The sequence below is a fragment of the Maylandia zebra genome, linkage group LG13 (genome assembly GCF_041146795.1).
Source record: "Maylandia zebra isolate NMK-2024a linkage group LG13, Mzebra_GT3a, whole genome shotgun sequence".
NCBI classification, from domain to species: Eukaryota; Metazoa; Chordata; class Actinopteri; order Cichliformes; family Cichlidae; genus Maylandia; species Maylandia zebra.
In genome coordinates, this window is record NC_135179.1 from 30,584,388 (window position 1) to 30,597,886 (window position 13,499).

Here is a 13,499-nt window from a genome sequence, read left to right on the forward strand (position 1 = left end):
GTGTGTGTGTGTGTGTACTGATGGTGGGTGGCGGTGGGGGGTTTGGATCAAAGATCCTTGACATTCACACACACATGCACAGAAACTACATTAGGATGCTGCTTGATGCCATTGCCCAACAGGTCTTTAGCACACAGTTACTACCGTGCCCAGAAGCAACTGAATAATGAGTTAGCATTATGTGATGTTCAAACACATAAGTGCTGCATGTACTGTAAACAGCTGTTTCATATTTATCCCAGACACAATCCCTGTTCCAAGATACAATCCAGTATGTTACCAGTTTAATGACCATATATAGAGCATAAATAAATCCAGACTAGGTTTATACTTTCACATTAAAGTGCTATGACCTCTTTGTGTGAGATGCAGCTGGCATAATTTATGGCCAGTGTGTATCATATTCATAAAAGCAATGACTGAAGAATGTACATTTTCATATGGAGGCTCACCTTTATAGCAGGAGCCTCTGTGTTGTGGATATTAGGTTTGGGAGTCCCCTCTGTTGTAAGAAGCGTCTCTGCTGGGACCTGGCTCATTCTGTGGGTGTTCATATAAAAACACAGAAAGCAAAAGAAATGATAGTTATTCACAAGAGTGATGTTAAATTATAAGATGATTTAGATGTTATTACTCTTACTATGTTGTCTTTTAATTTCTTTTTTGTTTTGTTGTGGGGGTTTTTTTTTTTCAAATCTTACAATCTCATTCTTCTTGGAGTTTTTGGTAAAAATTAAATATCATCAGGATTCTCCTACAGCAAACACCAAAATAACCTCGCGACTCTGAGAGAAGCTAAAGACTTAATTAAAAAAGAACTACATTTCTGTAATTCTTATAATCTTATAATTTGAAATCAAATTTTATTGTTAAGCTTGTAAAACTTTTAGCTGAGATTAAAAGCTGCTGCTGGCATGATCTCTTGGCACCAGACAGGTGATATTAAAAACAGGTTTTCCTTTTTCTGTCTGATGTACCTGTTAAATATTACCTGTCACCCCTGAGACCCCTCAGTTGAGAGCTATTCATTTGTCTGGATGCACGGAAAGCTTTTGAGAAACTAGAAAGACAACTACTAATTTCATACTTTGGAAAGGGTTTGGCAAAACCATTTTTTTTTTATTAATTAGTGTATACAGGTCAAGTCTCTTGAATTTGTATTAAGATTCTTAAGATTTTGTAATAAAGAAGGAACAAGGCAGGGTGCCTGCTTTCACCGCTTTTCTTTGCTGCCGAGCCCTTGCATTAGTCATTTGTAGCACACAGATATGAGTTCTTAATGGCACATGGTCATAGATAAGTGTTACATTATGCAGATGATTTTCTTTTATTCATATCTGACCCCCATGCTTTTTTACCTTGTGTCTTCCATACTCTAAATAGGCTTGAAATGATCAGTCTCCTGACTTTTTTTTGCAGAAAAATAAACTGTTTTCTGAAGAATCAACTGTATTGTAAATACCTTTCTGTCTTGCTCTGTGTTATTGAAATATTTTGTGGCTAACTCAACAATGGAAAGCTTGGATGCCCCCCATGGTCAAATTTAAGTATTTTTAGTTCCATGCTTTTTCATCAACTCGCTTATTTATTTCAATTATCTGAAAAAATTCTGAAACAAATTCTAGAATATACAAAAACAGAGGCATGAAAGGCACCTCAAAGCTTTTGATCTACTGCTGGGCTTCTAAAATGCAGGAGACCCAGTTTTATATTGCTGATTGAAGACCATTGTTTAGTCTAGCTAGCATATTGTTTTGTTAAAAGATAATTTTGTTTAAACAAATAACTTTTTTCTTGTTTTTTTCAAACATAAATAGGGCAGATACTTTCCATCTATTAATGCTTTATATGTACAATGACTTAATTATTTGTAATGTAACTTCAAAACTGAAAACTTTCACTCTTGCCTGAGAAACCTCTGTGGAAGGGCTCTGAAGGCATTTTGTGGAATAACTAAAAGGTTGCAATGTTTACTCTCACTCTTGAGTTCCTTTCCTCAGTTCTGTTCACTCTTTAAAATAAAATAAATTTACTTAAAGAATTTAACTAACAAATTAGATAATTGGAATTGAATCAAAAATAAAAACATTATTGCCAGAATATTAAAAAAAATCAAGTAGAATCATGTGGCACATTGTGCACTCAGTTCATCTTTAGCACAGACAACCTTAAAGGACTGAGTTCTTACAAATAAAACAAGTGTCCCTGTGATCTTCAAACGATGATATGATAGAATTAACACAGAGAAAAGGACAAAAGGGTTCAATTTGGAAGGCTGTCCCTGTAAGTGTGTGTGTGTGTGTGTGTGTGTGTGTGTGTGTGTGTGTGTGTCTTGTTATGCTTCTTGCCAGAGCCAGAAACACACGAGCAGAGAAGACAGGGAAAGTGAATGACACCCACCATATACAGATTTATTATAATTATTATTCGATTTTATTGAAAGTCAGCTTTGTTGCTTGTTTAACCAACACAACTTTTATGAGAGTCACTGGATATCGGGATGTGTGTGTGTGTGTGTGGCCTATCAGTGATACAGTGCTTTTTACGGTGTCAGGTTTTGGGTTGTATCTGCTCGGCGTTTTGAAAACCCTCCTGGTCCAATCATCATACACTTTCTCTTTCTGGGACGCTACACACAGACACACACTCAGTTCAATCTACACACCATTACACACTCAGACACAGACCTTGTTTATCAGACAGAATCCTCTGACTTGTGTGTATGTGTGCACGTGTGTGGCGTGAACCGGTGCGCATGTAAAGCTGACAGTGTTTCCCTTGTGGGGTGCAGACAACAAACAAGGTCCCTGGTGGTTTTTACTGAAAGAGAGGATACAACACCCTCTCACAAACACAAAGACACACAGAACTCTTAGATGTCAGCTGCTTCATGCCAACCATGGCCATCTGGTTTATGTAACCAGCTCTGGCATTGTACATTTGACCTCTCTGGCTGTGTGTTTGTGTGCATGTGTGTGTGTGTCTGTATATGTGTGTGCACTGCTAGGTGAGGGGCGAAGGATATCGGTGTACATTTGACCTCCAGATTCTTTATTGCGCTGCCACAACCACACTGCTGCACCCTCCAGGGAGTGTCCTCGTATGTCTTCATTTCAGACAGAAGGAGGAGGGAGGACGTGCAGAAAAGAGCACGAGAAGCCAAAATGGCTAAGGAAGAGGAGAAGGCAAGAAATCACACTCTCAAACACACACACACACACACACACATGTCCTCAGATAGAAAATTAATAACCAGAGAGGATGAGCCTCCTAAGTGACCGTGCTGAGCTCAGGGTGAACCATAAACCATTCCTGTGTTTTATTGAAATGCCATCGTCTTATCTTTAAATCTCCCAAATAGCAGCCAAACTTCCAGAGACACAACTGTGTGTGTGTGTGTGACCTGTAAAGGTAAATTTGAAAGCACTGAGAGAGCTGTAAGCATTCTGACAAAGACTTTCAATCACCACTCCACTACAAGTGTAGGAGGCTTCATATGTGCAACTTCTGAAGGTAGCTGAGCGAGCCTTTTGAATGTGGTATTTTAAGAGCTGCAGTGTTATTTTTGAAGAATAGTATGGTGAAGAGACGTCAGAAAAATGACACAGGCCTTCAAAGTATTGTACAATGGATATAAATTAACAGAAGACTTGGGATTCCCAGACATGCTTATGATGATTTTTTTTCCAAAATAGCTTTCACATGTGTGTCATGCCAGACTGAAAATGTTAGGACTGTGGATTTTAAAGCTAGTGCTGCATTTGTATTGATATGGTCTAAAGGCGTATTGTACAAAATTTGGTGGATGAAATAAAAATAAATAAATAGTTGGAAAAACAGCAGAGTGAATGGATTCATGAGCATAAAACTGATGTAAATCACATTCAGTGGAGACTCAAACAATGAGTTAAACTGTTTCAAAGTTATTCTACTAAATTTTACAGTTACAAATTACAAAGATGAATTTATGTTAGCCCCGTAAATAATTGCCAGAGAATGCTAGTTTTATTTGTTTTTTAAATTTGGGGATTTTATTGAACCTTTTGACAACTAAAAAATTAAATTAAACATTAATTTGCATGTGTGAATTTAAGTGTATTATTTTGCTATATCTGGCATTTTTGTCTAAATTATTGCTTAAAATTTTCTGTTTTTCAGGAAACAAAATACTGATGAGGTCTTAAAAAAATCACAAAAATTATGCATCAAGTATAACACAGCTGGCATTAAAGGGTTAAAGAATGAATCTCGATGAATTATTATTAAAAGACTGTTGCAACCGTAAATCAAGCTAACACTAGCTTATGTCAATACAGGAAAAAATATTAACATTAAAGTAATATATAATTTAAGATGTGAAAATTATATTTACCATTTCTTTGCAGTGTTGCTATATCTGTTATTGTGTTAATTATGTACCTGAATTGTTAAGAAAAAAAAGCACACAGCTGCAAAAGCAAACAGCAGTGCTTTTGCAGCTAATATAATATAATATTGACAATAGTTGTGTTTTAATACATATAAGCTGTAGAAATGTAATAATAGCAGGTAATATCCCAGTATAACCTGCTTCTGTGCCATTGCTTGTGTGTTCTCTTGGGTCATCCACCAGGGCACTGGCACCTATCTGAGGGTGGAGCCTGAGTGCAATTTTACCCCCAGTCCAAGATTTCACAAATGACCCATCTTGGTAAGTGTTGGCTTTTTGTTTTATCCAGATGTTAAATGAAGAAACTAGAAGATGTTATATTTCAAGTGAAGTCATACGCTGATTTTGGCATTAGAGGTTTTTGAAAAACGTTTTCCGTAACCTTGGATGGATCATCAGTGACCTGGTTAATGTTAAGGGGTTAATATCTGGGAAATACACTGGAGCTTATATAGTGTTTTTCTACTCTGCAGACTAACTGCAGACTGAAAGCACCTTTTAATAAAAGCCAGTTTTCAGTTTCATTTTGTTAATAAATTCTTAGATTATGTTGTAAGTGCGTTCTTATGCTTTTTATGGTAGTACTAGTATGCTTTTTATATGGAATTTGTAGACCATTTGCTTAGCAAAAAACACTTGTCGTAATCAAATGTAGCCTTGAGCCCTCTCTGTAGCTCAGTCACATATTGTTAGAAAAAAATGCCAGAAAAGAGGGAGATAAACAAATCTAGCCACTCTTCATATTAAGGTTGCTTCCAGCATAAATACAATGACAAAATGAATGACAATATCAACTTAAAACTGATATTTTTAAGTGTCTTTCTTTGAATCTGCTAAAATAGTTGCACCTAACAGGTGGCTTTAGTGAGGGAGAAAAAGCAGGTCATCTACTAATTGGAGGGTCGATCCCTCACTGCTCCAGTCTGCATTCCAAATATCTTTGGGCAAGACACTGAGTGTGTCTGAGTGTGTGATGGTGTGTCGATTGTTCTCTGATGCATCTATTGGAGTATGAATGTATTAATGTAGAAAAAGCAAAGATAAAAGGGAATGAGGGAAGTTGCAGAGAGTGCTGAGGAAGAGTAGGAAAGCGCTGTATAAAAACCAGCCCATTTAAAGCTTTAGTGCAGGCTCTGTGATTAAGATGTCTGAGAGAATTAATTTCTGTAATATTGGCTATCTTTAGGTCCTGCACGAAACCTTTCTTGGAGTCGTAATATTTCTAAAAAAGAGGCCAGACCTGCCCTGCAGTGCTATCAACTGTTTTAATTATCTGTCTGAAAACAAAGTGTGACATCCCCCCTCCTTTCTTCTGAAGCAGCTTTTGACCTGATATGAAACTTTGTCTTTGAGTTAATCAGAAATTTTGCCTTCTTGCATGCCAGTTGTAAAGGGGATATATCCATCCAGGCATTAGCATTAGAAAGAAAGAAACGGTGGAAATGAGAGGAGAGGAGAGATTGTTTGGCTGCCATCTTAACTGAGTGTGCCTAGCCAAGCCCAGCCAGGAGAAAATATAAACCCCAGAGAATAAGGCTTATTTTGACTGGTGGCCAGTTAGGGGATAAGAAGCTACAAGGGTGTGTGCGTGTATACACTTTTGTGTGTGTGTGGAGAGAGGTGTGTGAATCATTGAGCATGCATGCCATAAAAGTAGCCACCCGTCTCAGGTGTATATGTGTGTCCAAATCTGCATCTAAAGCCTTTTCCACTCACTCCTCCATTTCCATAAGGATAAATGTCATTAGCCAGGCAGCTAGCGGCAAGACGCTACTTTTCTCAGAGTAAGTGTGAGGGGTGACTTTGTCCCTAAGAGAGAGAGTGAGTGAGAGAGAGGTCTGATACACAGACCAGACACAAATCCTCTTACTCGAAAAGAAAGAGAAGGTTTTCGGGTGGTGGCTTAAATCGGCCATTGTGGGTCTACTTTAAGACTTCCTCTGATGCCTTTCTGCCTAGCGCTAATGTAAATAAATGAGCCCCAGTAGGAAACTGAGTAGGAAATGAGGGCAGAAGGTAGAGGGGGATCGTATTCCTTGCTCTGACTATGTAACACACAGCTGGCCTGACTGGTAACAGCACCTTTCATTGTGGATGGGGGTCCGCTGTGTGGGCGATCTTAGTGTGTGGATAGTTACACTATCCTCCAAAGAGGAGAAAAAAGATTAAAGGGAAATTTGTCATAATAATATGGACATCCTGATATGTTTTCCTGGTTGAGTGGTGAAGGCTAGAAGCACTTCCGTGAATTTCCTATTGACAGCTAAATCTCACTACTACACCGCTATCTGTAACAGTACACACTGCACCAGTGATCATCAAGATGAGAGAACACAGTTAGGTTCCCAATCACACCCCACCTACAGAAAGTGTTCCTTTTTCCTCAACTACTACAAACACAACATAGCCCATATTGAGCCATAACAACAAACAACAGTTAAGACAATAGCTTCATTGCATTTATGATGGTACCCCATAAAGGCATGGTCACACCAGAGGCACGTGCAGTAAGTGTGAATACTAAACCATGGAAATTATCCAAGGATTTGCTCACAGAGGGGCCGTAAAGCCATGCTTATGTTTATGTTGCCCTAAATTACTTGCTGCTGGTTGCAGCTCTCATTTGATTAAGAATTTTTTTCCCCTCCTAAACTAATTTTCAGTAGTTGTAATCAAAGAAATGTTAAGGAATGCTGGGATAGGTTCCAGGCATGGATGGATGGCACTGACTAAACCTAAGCAAGTAATTAGCATTTGAAACCTACCATACTAAATTACTGACAAAAAAGGTGATGTCGAAGTGGTTCCAGATACTCTTATGCTTATCTTTTGATGGAAGGTCTGGTCCAAGGTCAGATGATTGTGAGGTTTTTGTTCTTCCTCACTGTGAAAATGACGATAAATGTGAGTTCCTATGCCTTAAAAAATGTTATTAAAGGGGTAAAAATATAATGAGAAGCAACCAAGGGTTTGACCAAGCAGCTGTGACAAGTTAGGAGTGAGAATATGTTGCTCCGTTTGCTATTTACCATGAGATAAATTTGAACTCATTCGTGGATTAAGATTTGACTAAGTCATGGCTGAGAAATTTGGCAATGAAATTTACCCAATTCTATAGATTTAAGGACTTTAAGTCTTCATTAAGTGGTCCTCCTATAAATTGATCAAATTATAGCTGAACATGTAGGCCAACATACAGTACAAAACTGCAAAACACCTTGTTTCTTTATATTTTGCAAGGGAAATGGCAAACAGGTGTAACAATCTAGTGAAATGTACAAACATAGATGGAAATATTGTATATAAGGCAACAACATAATTAATAATGTGTATGTGTTAGTCCCCATAGGGAAATAGTTCAACAAACAATGTGAATGAAGCTGAAAGGCCATATTTGGTATGACCACCTTTATTCTTCAACTGAACTCTCTAAGGGAAACTTTCTTGTAATTTGATGATTGAGCATGCATCAAGACTTTCTTGTCATTTCTTTATAATGGATTGCATTTATATAGGCACCCAAAGTGCTTTACAATTCCACTATTCATTCACACACTGGTGCAAGCAAACCATAGTTGTAGCCACAGCTGCCCTGGGGCAGACTGACAGAAGCGAGGCTGCCATATCGCGCCATCGCGCCTACTGGCCAACACCAGTAGGTGGTAGGTTAAAGTGCCCAAGGACACAACGACCAGGACAGAGAAAGCTGGGGTATCCAACCGGCAACCATCCGGTTACAGATGAGCTTCCCAACCCCCTGAACCACGGTCGCTTTAAGAACTTTAAAGACTTTAAGAAGTTGTTAGGAATAGCTCTCCAAGCTTCTTGAAGGATATTCAAAGCTCTTCTTTGGATGTTGGCAGCTTTTTGTTCTGTTCTCTGTCAAGATGATCCCACATCGAGGTCTGGGCTCTGGGAAGGCCAATCCATGACTTCCCCATTGTGTTTTTTTTTTTTAGCTTTAAAGGGTTTGGATGAGGTTTGGATAACCTTTTTCCTTTAATAAATCAAATCATTTACAAACTCATTTTTGTATTTACTTTGTTTATCTTTGTGTAAAATTACAATTTTGTTTGATGATGTGAATCATGTAAATGTGATAAACATGCAAAAAAGAAAGTGGGTACACTCTTTGTCACAGCATTGCATGGCAGGTTTTGAGCCAATAGCTCTTTGGCTAAATCACCCTGTTCACCTTGTTGCAAAAATACACTTTTATGTCTGTCAAACTGGGTTTTTTCCCCACAGATACAACCAAAGAAATTGGAACAAATTCTGTGTTTTTGTAACAGGCTTCTAGTAAAAAAGTAAAACTTTGAAAGACCTTCAGAAATGCCTGGGGAACGAGACTACTACTAGCTACTAACTACACGGCTACATCTGGCCAATAATCAACCATCTGAACTTTTGTACTGTACATCAAACCTTGTTACCTCTTGGGAATTATGAATATTGTGTGTCCAACATTTTAATCAAAATATAGCTTTAGATATCTTTTCTTTAACTCTGAAACAATATTGGTCTTCAGAAAAGTAATCCGTTTTAATCAGCGTAATATATGCGGTGAAGAAGTGTACAATCAGACATCCCAAGATATTTCTAGAGGTTTACTCAACACCACTGTCCTTTGGGGTGACCCAGTGACATCATATATTCCCTTATTAAAACTGCTCTGCTCTGACTTTAGTGCAAACACTACATAAACAGCCTAATCACCGCCGCCGTGGACGCAAGTGTAGCTGTAGGGCTCGCATCATCGCACACACAGAGACCATCATGTACTGCAATCATACCACTGTACCATATTCATATTACAAACACACACAGTGATGTGCGATGATAAACCACATGCCACAGACAGGGAGGGAGGATCAATGAGCTTAATAGAAAGTGACATAAAACAATACCAGATGGCCAATCAGCACTCAGCAGAAGTTGAATGATACCATGAGAAACAAGCAGCACAGCGTTGTCCTCATTTTTGCTTTATAGTATTAGCTCTCATTGGTCATGGCATTTAAAAACCAAACATCTAAAATCTATAAATGTCTAACTGAACAACTAGCCACCTATCCCAGCCATTCACTGTCTTTCAGTGGCCTATTGCTACTCTTATCGCATGTGTAGAGGCAAGCTATAGTTCAATCTGACTAGAATAAAAAACACTGTACTTATATACTTTTAAAACCACATCATAAAATGTTCATCTGTTAAAAACTTGCAGGAATTATTCATAACACACTGTCTCACCTCTATTAGGTTAAAATTCGGGAAGTCAAAGTTAAAAGTTTTTGTTAAATTTTTTACTCACATACTTCAAAATGTCCACCGAATTTGTCAGCTTCTCTATTCATACAATTTCTTAACCATCACCCCTGCTGTCTTAGACAGGGCTCACATTTGTACCTGATCTATTTTGATTTGGAGGATAACGTAGCAAGTATGTCTTTGGTATTAAACCAGTGTATCCAGAGTGCACAGAGAATAGGGAGGACACGCAAACTCAATCCAGAAACTGAGAAACACAGAGTTTTATGATTACATGACAGCATGTCAGTTCAGACCAGTAAGCAACCAACTCATGTATTGCTGCTATGCTACAGTTACATTTTAGACTGGATAATACAGACTTTGAAAACAATCTTATTGTGAACATAACTGTTTCCCAAATACTAACAATGTCATAACAAAATTAAGTCAAAATGAAAGTTACAATTAAATATAGCTGTGCTAAATACAGTTTTCAATCTGAACTCCATTAACAAGTTCTGTTACATCTCAACACTAGCTGGATAAATGTATGAAGTAATGCAGCGCTAACGCATTAACGAGCATCATTTTAATGAGATTAAAGCTGACAGCACTAGTATAAAGTCATCGTCATGGACATCAAGGACTGGATCAGAACCAGATACTTACTTTGATGTAAGTTGAGTGGAGGAGAATGGATAGACGGACGGATGAAGTTCTTTCTTCAGACAACTGTTGGACAACTATGTAAGCAGTTGTACAAGTTTTACCATTAGAAAATTCACAACTTGTTGAACCTTTGCCTTATTCTAAAGATATCAGCCACTCGACGCCGAGCTTTAGATTGACACAGCAAAGCCTCTTCACTGTTGTACTGTAGTGTAGCCTCTCGTGGTATATTCCTGAAATATACAGTGAAAAGTGAAGGAGATGACATATGATAAGAGCTGTGAGACAGGTCTAAATTTGTGGCATTGAAGTTTAGACTTGTGAGCCAGCTGAACGCCCCGCCAACAGCCAAAGTTTTTGGGGTAAAGATGTTTTATAAATGCTTTCTAGAAGATTCCTCTTCAGCTGTCAATGTTGTCAACCTTACATTTGCTTTCTGCAATTTCTCTTTTGTTCCCGTCATGCACCGACAGCAAACCTCTGGAAATGAGTGGGGATTCATTGCCCTTTTAGAAATTCTGACAAACAACTACTCAGCCTTACAGAGCCCAGCTATGGCCTGTTGAGTAAAGCAACTTCATAGCCATTATAATGTGGATACGCCATTCATTTTAGAGGCGAGTATGTTTGCTTGCCGCCGTCTTTCTCTCTGTCAGTCCCCCTCTCTCTTCTCTCTCTTTCAGCCCCCTCATGTCAGTGAGGTTCACATCATCCTCGTTAAGCGTTTGTCTCCAGTCTAACTCACAGATGATTATTCATTTAGCCGCCTTAGACAGCTCCCGTCAGCTACAAGGACTCCGCTCATCCACCAAGGGACAAATCAACACTCGTTTTTTTTTTTTCTCGTTCTCCTCCTCCTCCTTAGTTCTTTCTCCACTTCCCGTCTCTCTCCTGGGCTATTACCCTGAGTGTTATGTTTACTATAACCCACATGCTTGTTAATTATAAATCACTGGGTCCTCTTACGTTCTATTAATTGGTACCTCCTCTCTCAGTCTATGCAGGAGCACTGGCAAATAAATTCAGGTAAGGCTTCATTAAGTGGCACTCTCACAACAGATCTTGACACACGGTACGGAGGCAATAAAACAAGGCTGTTTGGAGGGGTGGAAGGTTTTCAACAACTGTAATCAGTGTTTTACAGTAGTCGGCGGCACAATCTGCAAAGTGCCAGGCCTGCTACTCCCTGTAGGACCAAGAAAAGGAGTCAGCACTGGAGAAAGCGACGAACTGCGATACAGCCGTGGCACAGTTTGACTTGAGTTCATCTGACCATTTTCAAAAGAATACGCAAGAGTACTTTGTCAGTCATCAAAGGCAGTTCATCAAAGCCACCAACTTATTTCTGATGCAGCTGTTGTTTGACCTAGAAAGGTGTTGGAGAGTATTCAAAGTTTAATGACAGAGGGGAATTGATGCCATATTGATGCTAAATATTAAATATGAGCGTCTTTTGCGTAGGGCAAACTTTAAAGTAATACTGATGCAAGACTCTTCCAGTGCTTTTGTTTGTTTGTTTGTTTGTTTGTTTCATCATTACAATATTGAGCATGTTCAGGTTATCCAGAATCATTTCATGGTGGTTGTGCTAACCTTGTCTCTGAATGACTAAATCACAAAGTTTATTTGGCATAAACCAGGCAAGTGGTGAACGACCTAGGGTTAAGGTTAGAATGCATTTCCTCTCATGGGCTACAAAGATAGAAACTACGAGATGTTACCTTTCAAATCAAATATTTTAATTGAGCTTAACCTTAGAGTTTTTCTGTTATAAACTTTATATTTAGGTATTGCAAAGAAGAAGAAAAAGGTAAATGCAAAACTAACCAAAATCCCCGACACTGAACTTGTCACTAGATGGACGTTAAAGCTCCTTTTCCATTTTAGCTACTAGTCATTATAGCAACATGGCCAGGCATCCCGTGACATAATTAGTGTGCGACAAGAAAGCTACAACCACGGTGGACGTCGAGGCAACGATATACCTGCTACTTGGTCTGTAGCTTTTTGTCAGACTCCGTTTTCAAAAATGGCAGTTTTGACGTAACAAGACGCTCGTATGACTCATCAAGTGACACCACCGACAACGTCGCATTTTAGTAGCTGCTTGGATTGCTTTGCAACCCTGCTGAACAGGTACTATTTTTGTACCTGGTACCAGGTACTATGATCTAATGGAAAACTCTAAATACCATAGTGAGTTGATCTGAGTTGGTACTAATGGAAAAGGGGCATAAGAGATTAATTAGCAAGCCGATCAATTACTACATCATTTATTAACGATATTAAAAAGAGGATAAGATGCATAATGATCTTTCAGATTTTGCGCTGCGTGTTACCTGATTGATTGATCTATCACACCATACATTCAATATTCTGTAGTAATTTATTAGAACGGCACATTCAATATCAAGGGACATAGGTGAACAAAAATGAACATCCATTTTTCAATGCCCCGCTATTTCCACGGCATTGAATAATGTTTTGTCAAAGCCATCATTATCTCACATTTACGCACAAGGTGTCCTTTTGCTGTGCTGCATGATGCGCCAAGCTCTGGCAATAGTGAGATCCACCTGGCACAACTAGTCATTTTTGCAGGGGTCAAGGGTGTGTGAGGTCAGGTTTAACCCTAAACCGTCTTTCCCTACTCCTGACCAAACACTTTTTAGTGCCTAAGCTAACCAGGTAGTTTAGTGCTTAAATTAAATAGTAAATGGACTGTCTCTTATGTAGCCAATTTCTAATCTATTTAAAGTCAAGTTTGACTTGACTTCGACTTGACTGACTAGCCCTTTTCTAATCTACTTGAGCACTCAAATTAACTTTAACAGAAGTATGTAAAGCTAATGACAGGACACCTTCACCTGCAAATACAGTAAGTTGTTATTTATTGTTCTGGAACTTGAGCTGAGCAGGAATCCACGGTCTAGATCCACAGGAGAAACCCCCGAGCCCCGGCTCCGACAGTCTCGGTCGTTGTGTCCTTGGGCAAGACACTTCACCCGTTGCCTACTGGTGGTGGCGCCAGTGTCCGGCAGCCTCGCCTCTGTTAGTGCGCCCCAGGGCAGCTGTGGCTACAATGTAGCTTGCTATCACCAGTGTGTGAATGTAGTGTAAAGCGCTTTGGGGTCCTTAGGGACTAAGTAAA

The 13,499-nt window shown here is 38.9% G+C and overlaps 1 long non-coding RNA gene across 1 annotated transcript in view; it reads right to left on the minus strand.

The window, feature by feature from the left end:
* Positions 1-13,499, minus strand: part of LOC143421714 (uncharacterized) — a 64,539-nt gene that overhangs the window by 24,481 nt on the left and 26,559 nt on the right. The window contains exon 2 of the long non-coding RNA XR_013101276.1: positions 453-540. This is a non-coding gene — a long non-coding RNA (uncharacterized LOC143421714). The remainder of the gene's footprint in view (positions 1-452; positions 541-13,499) is intronic.